The 11,399-nt window shown below is 45.1% G+C and overlaps 1 pseudogene; it reads right to left on the bottom strand.

The window, feature by feature from the left end:
* Nucleotides 1-1,606: 1,606 nt before the first annotated feature.
* Nucleotides 1,607-3,454, bottom strand: LOC137306976 (protein FAM200A-like; annotated as a pseudogene).
* Nucleotides 3,455-11,399: the final 7,945 nt, after the last annotated feature.

The raw sequence follows: 11,399 nt of genomic DNA on the forward strand, positions 1-11,399 counted from the left end.
CTCTCCCTCCTTGCTCCTATTAATCTGTAAATACCCCGTCCCACACTCTCCCTCCTTGTTCCTATTCAGCTGTAAATCACCTGTCCCACACACTCTCCATCCTTGTTCCTATTAAGCTGTCCACCCCCCCCGTCTCACACTCTCACTCCTTGCTCCTAATAATCTCTAAATCCCCCGTACCACGCTCTCTCTCCTTGTTCCTATTAAGCTGCAAATCCCCTGTCCCACACTCTCCCTCCTTGTTCCTATTCAGCTGTAAATCCCCCGTCCCACACTCTCCCTCCTTGTTCCTATTAAGCTGTAAATCCCCCGTCCCACACTCTCCATCCTTGCTCCTATTGATCTGTAAATCCCCCGTACCACGCTCTCTCTCCTTGTTCCTATTAAGCTGCAAATCCCCTGTCCCACACTCTCCCTCCTTGCTCCTAATAATCTCTAAATCCCCCGTCCCACACTCTCCCTCCTTGTTCCTATTCAGCTGTAAATCCCCCGTCCCACACTCTCTCTCCTTGTTCCTATTAAGCTGCAAATCCCCCGTCCCACACTCTCTCTCCTTGTTCCTATTAAGCTGCAAATCCCCCGTCCCACACTCTCCCTCCTTGTTCCTATTAAGCTGTAAATCCCCCGTCCCACACACTCTCCCTCCTTGAAACGTCCTCGCTGTTTGAAATCCAAATTCATTGCAGGCTCTAATTTTCTCCCTTTCTCTCCTGAAGGTGCAGCGTGATGGTGGGGTTCGGCCCCAGTCACTGTCTGCCCTCCAGTATTAGGCCAAGTGGTAATTCTGCACTTGTGAGCCGAAACAGCGAGCTGCCGGTATTTCGACCATCGGTAGCCGCCGTCTCTGGCTGATTCTCTCCGGCAAAGCTGAGGCCAACGGTGGCAGATCTACAATAACCTGCATTCACACTGAGCGGAGTCTCAGCAACACCGAGTGCGGCTCAGGGCCCGAATCAGAGCCGGCGGACCCGGCGGACTGGCGGGCGGGGGCCCCGGACATGTATTAAACCGATCACCCAACGCCTCCCACGTCCAACCCGCCGCTTCCCGATTTCTTCTCCCGTTTCCACCGAGTCCGACACGAGACAAGAGACAGGGCAGCGGCGCTCCCAGAATGTGGGGCGGGCCTGGGGAGCTTGCGCTGTCTGAGCTGGACGACAGCGCCTTGGAGAGATAGAGGGGTTTCTGGGGCGCGGGGGATTGTGGGGCCGGCGGCCGCCATTAGTCGCCGGGCGTCGTTCAGTGTTTTATTGCCCGCGTCGCGCACAGAAATGTTTCTCGAAATGCAGACTGAGGAGTTCAGAGCCGGTTTGCTGAACAGACACTGAACGTACAATGTAGAACAGCCTTTTTCAAAGTATTTTTCTCGTGACCCAGTGAAAGAAAAACACTTCCCCCAGGGACCCAAAACAATAATATCTTCTGACTGGAGTTTTCATCAAATCCCAATGGAGGACAATCAATGCTCGCTCTTCACTTCACTTCACTTCACTTCACTTCACTTCACTTCAAGTAATAACTAAAATTAGACATCGACGTTACTTGAAAAACATTTTAAATACAGTATTAATAAAGTAAAAAAAAGATCAGGTTGAATTTCACTTTCTTAATGTGAAGGGTTGGACTGTCGCTTGTTCATGATCTCGTTCCAATCTGGATCACACGATGAAAGCTCCACACCCATATCAGGAGCGCTGTTGAGTCGGTTTCTTTCTCTTGTTTTTAACCTTGTCAAAGTCGAAAATCCAAGTTCGCTCATGTCGGTTGTTGTGAAGGGCAGCAAAAATAGAACACTAATCTGACTTAACAGAGGATATTCTTTGAAAATACTGATCCAAAAAGATGACAAACTGAATGACTTGTGGCGTGTTTTCAGTGTGCTATCACAGGTGAGTCGCACCAGCTCGTTTTCTTGCTCAGGCATCAAGTTTAGCTTCATTATTGATTCAGGGTTTTCGAAAACAAAATTACCTTTCATTCAACACTTTGCCTTCAAATTATCAAACCTCTCTGCAGGGAAGTAGCGACTAAAATGGTCAGACAGAGCAGCGAGATGGAACTGTATGACACATTTCACTTCATTCCCTTTTTCTTCATTGATGCTGTTCTCCTCAGTGTGTTGTAACAATGTTGGGAACATGGAATAGCTCGGGCGATTACTTTTCACTCCGGCTTGCCACAGTTCTAATGATTTTTGAAAGTTTGTATCTGTTCACAATGTCGAAATAAATCATTGCCTCTTCCTTGTAACTTCAAATTCAGATCGTTTAAAATTGAGAACAAGTCAGCCAGGTATGACAACTTCATTAACCAACTGTCATCGTAAAACAAATTTGTCATGTTAGACTTTTTCTCTACGAGAAAAATGTCAATCCCTTTCCCGGGGTCGTGCACCCTTGTGAGCACCCTGCCCCGTGACAGCCATCGTACTTCAGTGTGAAACAGTAAATGAGTGAGCTCAGCTCCCATTTCTCAGCATCACGCTTCAAAAAAGCTTTTACTTCAGTGAGCTTCCTTTAATGAAATTAACAATTTTCATGATTTCCTTCATAATTGCCATAAGATCAGGGAAAATACACTTGGACGTCAAGGCTTCGTGGTGAATGAAACAGTGATTCCAAACATCATTATCAGCTGCCTCAGATATTCTTCTCATGACTCCACTATTTCTACCTGTCATATTTGCTGCTCCATCACATGGAATTCCTTGCAATTAGCCCAGTCCAATTTGTATTTTCCATCTACACAGTCATGTAGTGCTTCGAATATTTGTGCTCCTGTTGCATTTGTTGGTAAAGTTAGACAACACAGCCAACCTTCCATAAAGTCATCTTGCCCGATATATCTAACAGAAACTAACAGTGTTATACAATTTGAAATATCAGCACTCTCGTCAAGTTGGATCGCAAAATCCCCGGCTGACTGTAACCTAGTAATAATCTTGGCTTCTGAATCCTCAGCAATAGAACATATTCGCCGAGACATTGTGCTATCACTGAGAGGAACGCTTCTCAATTTTTCAGCAGGCTTCTCGTCGAAGATTTCCGCACCGTATCTTCCAGCATCTCTGAACAAGTTTTTCGGCAACTGTAAGGGCCATTTTCTCTTTTGCCACACTGTATGCGACCAAATATGACACCAGTTGTGCCTAATCATTCAGAGCAGTTGACCGATTAAGAACTGGTGCTGATAACTTTAATCCCCGTTGCTTCCTTTCAAAATATTCAAGCGGGTGATCAACGAGTTCCCCATGTTTTGTTTCAAAATGTCTTTTTAATTTTGACGGTTTTAAACTCTCGTTTACAAGCACCTCGCAACAAATAACACACTGGGGCTTTGGATCATGGTTTGCGTTTGCACAATTGATGAAACCACATTTCAAAAAAGCCTCACTATACTGCCTCGTCCACGATTTGTTTTTCTTCTCAGTGGACAGTTCAGGCCAGGACGACATGGCAGAAGTTTGTCCGTCATTTCTCGAACTTCCTGTTGCAGACGAAGCACTCACACATGTTGGTTTTATTGTCGGATGTAGATGGGTTTGAGAACTGTGTTTTTGAACTATTTTTCTTATTATAAAATGATCAATTTTGGGAATTTTGGTTTGGTGATTAAGCCGCCCCTGACTCATTTCCCCGTGATACTGGGCCCAGACCAGCACCACTCACCGTGGCTTTGGAGGCGAGGAAGAGCGCGTCCTGGTTGATGCTCGGAAACACTAAACCTAACAGAATGACTATTCCACTGGAACAAGGTCATCGCTCCACAGAATGAAATGACTGCCTGTCATCTGCCCAACGGGAATTACCGAATAAAAACGTGAATGTAAACTTCAGTCCAACATTCAACCAATCAACGTCACGCAATCACAAGTTCTGACTGCAAAGCTGCCTGTGACATTATCATCTCTTTATGAAATAATTGTTTGTCCTTTTCTTATTTAATGTCCAGTTATGGTTCATTTGATTTTCTTGGGTTTGTATTGTGACCGGACCCATTGAATGACAGTGAGCTGATATTGCCAATCGGGCTCAGCATTCTCTGGCGAGCAGTTACCTGCACTATGAGCTCCGCTGATAACCTGATATCTGACGAATCTCCTTTCCTGTTCCATTACATTTATGCTTTTCTTTTTAGGGTTCAAACGAGGGGGCACAAAGTTAAACACAAAACAATTTGGCAACATGCAGGTCTCCCTATCAATGCAAGAGCAAGCAGAAGGAATCCCAATGGACCAAACCCCTTCACATTCACTGCCACTGGAAAAAAAATCCAAACAGACCAAACCCTTTCCTATTCCCTCCCATTGCATAGAATCAGAAATAGAAAAACCCCTTCACAGTCCAAGCCATTATAGAGAGTGCGTTGCCCAGAACTGAACACAGTTCTCGAAATGAGGTCTAACCAGAGCTCTGTATAACTGTGACATAACTTCCACTCCTTTTCATTCCAGTTCCCTTGAGATAAAGATCAAAATTTAATCTCCATTTCACCTTATATTTTTTGTGAATTCTGTACTTGGACCCCGAAATCTCTCTCCTCCCCCACAGTTCCTTGCTTCTTGCCATTAAGAAAATACTCTGATCTATTTTTTAAGGTCCCAAGTGGATGACCTCACATTTTCCCACGTTGAACTCCATCTGCCACTGTCTTGCCCACTCACTTAATCTATCAATGTCCCTTTGCAACTTTCTGCTCCCATCTATAATGCTTACTGTGCCACCTAACTTAGTTTCGTCAGCACACTGGGTTATAAGGGTCTCTACATAAGAACAGAACAAATAGGAGCAGGAGTAGGCCCTACGGCCCTTCGAGCCTGTTCCGCCATTCAATCAGACCATGGCTGATCTTCAACCTCAACTCCACTTTCCCGCCCGATCCCCATATCCCTTGATTCCCCTAAAATCCAAAACTCGATCGCTCTCAGACTTGAATATACTCAACGACTGAGCGTCCAAAGTCCTCTGGGTGAGAGAATTCCGAAGATTCACAACCCTTTGAGTGAAGAAATTTTTCCTCATGTCGGTCCTAAATGGCCGACCCCTTATCTTGAGACTATGACCTCTAGTTCTTGACTCTCCAGCCAGGGGAATCAGCCTCTCAGCATCTACGCTGTCAAGCCGTCGAAGAATTTTATACATTGCAATGTGATCACCTCTCTTTCTTCTAAACTCCAGCGAATGTCGGCCAATTTTACACACTATCTCCTCACAGTAAAATTGCAGCAAGTCCTCCTTAATCTTATATTCCAACACCCTTGCAATAAATACGAATATTTTATTTGCCTTCCTCACTCTCATTAGACCCTTGGTAACTCACTATTTCCAGTATGTTTTTCCTCTATTCCTTCGGTTGGGAAAAGTAACCATTGTTGAAAACATTTCACTCCAATTACACCAGTTTGTGTTTGGGGAACAAAATCCAGCTGAACTGCAAACTTGGAGTTTCTGAACGTTGAATTGCGATGGCCGGGGATCGAACCCAGATCAATCACTTGGAAGGCAGCTATACTCACCACTATACCACCATTGCTGAAAAAAATCATCAATAATATGGTTCCCAACCATCAGATCCTGACCAGCCACTGCAGGCTGTTGCATTTTGATCTTCATTTGAATTGGTTTCTGACGGATCCTTTCTCGCTCTATTCCAGTTCCCGTTTCCGCCCAGTTGATGATGCCAAGCCCCAATCAATGGAAATTACACAACAGCCAGTAATTCTTCACCTAAAATCGGACTGAAGAGATAGTCGATACCTGCAATACTTGACCAGCTGGAAATATACATTGCTGCATCTCACATCAGCCATTGTGTAAAATTAAGTAATTTCTTTAAATCATTCTGGAGACCTGACGACGAACTGGGCACAAGTGGCAGCTTAATATTCAAGTCTATAAGATCTGTAGAAAGGACCGAGAAGTAGGGAAAGGAGGAGGAACAGCAATATTGCTAATGGAAAATATTACAACAGTTGAAAGATAGAATATCAGTGAGCGTGAGGGGGCAGTGTAAACACTCTGAGAGAGACTGATCAAAAGTGGCCCCACTGCACAACTCCAGAAGGTATAAGAAGGGCGAGTTGGGGAGGATTTCTTCATTCTTTGTGAAAGTGTTTGTGAGATTGTGGAAATGTCTGAAAGAGGAAAATCCGGTGGAAAAACTCGGGCCAAGGCCAAGTCTCGCTCATCCTGGGCAGGACTGCAGTTCCATGTGGGCCGTGTTCACAGGTCCTGTGAAAGGGGAACAATGCTGAATGTGAAGGTGCCGGAGCTCCGGTCTATCTGGCTGCTGTGCTCGAGCACCTGACGGCTGAAATCCTCGGGCTGGTTGGTGATGCGGCCCGCGACAACAAGATGACGCGCATCATCCCCAGACACCTGCAACTGGCCGTCCGCAACGACGAGGAGCTCAACAAGCTGCTGTGAGATGTGACCATCGCTCAGGATGGGGTGCTGCCTAATATCCAGGCCTGTTTCTGTGCCGTAATTTCGATGTAACTCGATGTAAATGCTCTTTTCAGAGCCACCCACTGTATCTGTGAAAGGGCTGGTTACTGTCTGAAGGGAGACGCTGATATCATGCTACCAGTGCTGCTTTGAGCTGCTTTTTTCTCCTTGTGGACGAGATGAGGTATTAATGGGACTGGAGTCGGGGCACCGACCACATTCCGATACTTTAAACGGTAACTTATGGACCCCAGTCCACACATCACCCGATTTGTTGTATTTATTTAAACTACTTCTCATGCTGGGCTCGTAAAGCACCACCAGAACTGCTCGACTAAATTTTCCACATCTGTGGGATTCAGCGCTTCGCTCCGTTTCTGTTCTATTTTGTTGGATTATTCAAATAACTCATCAAAATCACTGGGGAATCACTGAAATGTAACTCTGTACAGAAACAAATGACAGTGAACGGCCTGGTGCCCAGGAGATCAGAAATATTATTCGCCTTTCGCCTTCTTGACGAGTAAACCGTGTTTCGAGTCCACCAACCCGCGTTGGTTCCACACCGGAATCAAATAGAGAGGGCGGGAGGGGAGGAGACAGAGTGACGGACAGAGCAGAGAGCGGCCTCTGATCTTCCAGCTCCACCTCCAGCTTTCTCCACCCGCCAATTTCAAACCGTTTATTGATAATTGAACCGAAACACAGCGGTCCGCACAAACCCTTACAGACTCGGGCTTCATATTCAAGGATTCCCAGGAACCCGGAGCTTTCAAATAAGCCGCGTTTCAATTAACAGACAGTAATATTCCTGACTAAATACAGTCCCTTCGATAACAAGTCAAACCGTCTCCTTCCATTTCAGTCTCACACCCGATTCTATCTCCCCACATATCCCCTCCCAGACGGGTTCAGCGTTTTACAAACACCTTATTCCAGCTGATTTGGAGAATCTCATATGTTGGGGTTTGAGTTATGACGCGGAGTTTCTCCGCCAGTGTTACCGTCTCACAGAGACTCTCGCCCTGAATCTGTGAAAAGAAAATGACCATGCACTGGGAGTGGAGCCGAACACACCCCCAGTTACAGTGAGGCTCGGACACCCCATTCTCTCTGTTTTATATCAGACAGTATCCGACCTTCGTGTCCAGCATTAGAGAGAGAGACACTGTCAGTCTTACACTTCCGATCAGTGTGTTCATATCACCCTCAATAACTGTATCCAACCTTCATATACAGCACCAGAGAGTGAGAGAGAAAGGGAGACAGATACGGTGACAGAGCGAGCAGAGAGGCACAGTATCAGTTCCAGACTGACCTGTAAAGTTGCGTTTTATCCAGAAAATCCTGTTGGAGAAACAGAAGATGCATTCTTATCTCTCATGGATATACCAGAGACGGACACACTGTTAATCCCACACTCAAGGACAGTACAGAGAGTGACAAAAACAATGTGGGCCGAATTTAACCCTCTCTTGCCTGTTGTACTATATTCGGTTTTGCAGATCAGGTCCATTCGTTATTACTCTCAGTGACCGAGAGTTTCACTCTGATTATATTAATCTGGGACTGTTGCTGTCTGATATTAATCCTACACAGTCCCAGCAAATACACCGACTCCCGCTTTCCTCCCATGTTCCTCCAGGATTGGTTTGAGAAATCCTCCCTCCAGTTTCGGGTTCACGCGTTACTTTATCAGTAAAGGGACCAAGAATAAACAGAACCCATTGGCTCATTTCACAGCCGTCCACGTTATCTCTGATTGCCCCTTTACCATAACAAGATACCGAGAGAAACAGCAGGGATGGAAACATCTCGTTCAATGGTTGGAGATTGTAAAGTCAGTCTGGATTCCAGCGTTCGGCACTGGTGGAATCCCATCTGTTTCCCATTCTGGTGCCTGTTCCTGCACTGCCTGTGGACCCCATTCCCTCTGACCTTTCCCCCACTTCCTTTGCTCAGACTCTGAAAAATTCCAATTGGGGAAAGTTTCCATCGATTTTGGTAATGCGAATGGAACCAGATATCTGCGCATGCGTGATTCAGCCCCGCCCCCAGCGCTGCTTGATGGTGAGCAGAAGAGCGCATGCGCGCTCCTCCCCTCCCCCAGCTCGGCCTGTGGGCGCCATTCCCTCAGTGAGCGGAAGAAGATGGTTTAAAACAGCCGGGAATGGAGAGATCACGGCCCCCGGGGGAAGGGAGCAAAGAGCAGCCTCGTTACAGCAGCTCATCGCTTCGGGACCGTGTCCGCAGATGGGCTCAGAGATCGGCATTGAGTCCGGGGGAAGGTCAGGGGGAGTCCGGGGGCTGTTTGTAAGAGGCGGAGGTGATCAGGATCTCGTCCCGGAACATGGAGTGAGCGGGGAAGGAAGAGGGCATTCTCCGGCTGTGTGTGTCCAGGGTGTGTCCAGGATGAGGGAGACAGAATGGGAAGAGCAGGTTGTTTCAAATCATTGCTGCTTTCTCTCCCCAAACCAGTGGTGAATTGTTCCTGGTTTAGTTCCAGTCTCACCCTGTTTATTGTTATTGGACAGTGAACAGTGGAAACAGAGCCGGACAGTAAGGATATGGGGAGTTAAACAAAGAGCATCTATTGCAGGCACCAGGTGACAAGTGTGAACATATTTTAAACAGCGGCTGTTATGTTTCGGTTGAACGATTCGTCCCATGGTAGAGGGTATTAGAAACCTGACCTGTACAAAGGTCCCTGCCCCATCGGGTAGTGCCATTCATGGATCAGTGCAGGGGTTGTGTTGTGTCTGGATGTCACCAAATTGTTGTCAAACAGCCCAACACACCTGGTGTGCAGAAGCTGAGTGCTGCAGTACTGCAGTGGAGTACTGACACTGTTTGTATGTTTGTATCGCTGGTTTTCATTTTTGTCATTACAATGATTATGAACGGAGAGATTCAATTGATCACTTTTGTATTTTCTACTTCACCTGTTCTTGAGTTACAAGAGATACTTTTTCTTCCTACAGTCAAATCCTTGAAGGACCCAGAATCAGTGTAATGTTTACTCCACCCGAGCCACAAGGAGCAGTCAGTGCAGCCAGCTCCTTCTCACACACAGTAAGTACATTATCACTCACAGAGCACAGAGACACAGCCAGGTCATCAGTCCCACAGTCTCAGACAGCGGAAGTAGTCAGTCGCACACTGACCACAATCCAACACTCAAACAGAGCAGGAGAGACAGATGTAATTTCCATTTCACAACGACTCAGTACTGCTGACCGGCAGATAAATAATTCCCAGTCCAAAATCACACCCAGTATGAGATTGAAAGGTACTGTGTCAATCTCTCTTTATTTTAGCCTTAGCTACAAATTAAATACCAGATAGAACTGACACATGGCACTGATTGATCGGTACAGAATGAATCAGAATAGTGTGCTCCAAGATTCAAATTAAATACCAGCCCACAACTCTCACACATTATGAGTTTAAAGATGCAGTATTCATGCCACTGTTGTGCACTGAGATACAAATTAGATACCAGTTCAGATGTTACCCATTTTTGACTCACATATATGTCCAAAAACCTCATAGTGTCAGAATGAAATGTACAGTTTCAATTCATTCACTGCAGACTGAGGTACACATTAGATACCAGTCCAAAATTCTCATACAGTATAAGACTGAAAGAGAGAGTATCAAACCCATTAGTGCAGACTGAGCAACACATCACATACCAGTCCATAAATCTCAGTGTCAGATTGAAAGATACAGTATCAATTCCATAAGTGCAGATTGAGCTCCACATTATATACCAGTCCAAAATTCGCATAAAGTATCGTACTGGAAGATACAGTATCAATCCCATTAGTGCAGACTGAGGTGTACATTGGATACCAGTCCAAAAGTCACATTCAGTGTCAAATTGAAAGATACAGTATCAATTCCATTAGTGCAGACTGAACTACACCTTACAAACCAGTCTAAATATATTACACAGTAACAGACTGAAAGGTACAGTATGAATTCCTTTAGTACAGACTGAGCTACACATTATATATCGTCCAAAAATCTGATATATTATCATACTGAAACATACAGTATGAATCCTTTTAGTGTTGACTGAGCTACACATAACAAAGCAGTCCAAAAATCCCTCGCTGTGTCTGACTGAAAGTTAGAGTGTCAATTCCATTGGTACAGACAGAACCACACATCACATATCAGTCCAAAAATCACATACAGTGTCAGACTGAAACATACAGTGTCAATTCCATTAGTACAGACTGAGCGACACCAAACACACCAGTCCAAAAATCTCATACAGTGTCAGACTGAAACATACAGTATCAATTCCATTAGTACAGACTGAGCGACACCGAACACACCAATCCAAAAATCTCATTCAGTGTCAGACTGAAAGATACAATATCAATTCCATTAGCCCAGACTGAGCGACACCGAACACACCAATCAAAAAATCTCATACAGTGTCAGACTGAAACATACAGTATCAATTCCATTAGCCCAGACTGAGCTGCACAATAAATACCAGTCCAATAATTTCACAGTAAAAGGTTGAAGTGAACATTATCTTCACAGAGATTAAGATAAAATCACACAACAAAACTCACACATTTTTTTGATTAAAACAAAATCCAAAATCGTATACATATTTACACATTAATGCTGGACAAAAGATTTGCATACATTTGTGAATTAAAGACACAGTTTCAAGCAGCATACTGCAACCTGAAATAAGAATACAGAACGAATCCAGACTTGCACTTTGCCCAGAGACTGAGTTACAGAATGAATCCCACACTGAGATAAAATACCAGAGATCGAGAGACACCGAATGAATCCCACACTCACAGATAGCACCAGAGATTGACAGATACCGAATGAATCCCACACTCACACACATTCCCAGAGATTGACAGATACCAAATGAATCCCACACTCACATACATTCCCAGAGATTGACAGAAACAG

Source organism: Heptranchias perlo, chromosome X (genome assembly GCF_035084215.1).
Source record: "Heptranchias perlo isolate sHepPer1 chromosome X, sHepPer1.hap1, whole genome shotgun sequence".
Classification (NCBI taxonomy): Eukaryota; Metazoa; Chordata; class Chondrichthyes; order Hexanchiformes; family Hexanchidae; genus Heptranchias; species Heptranchias perlo.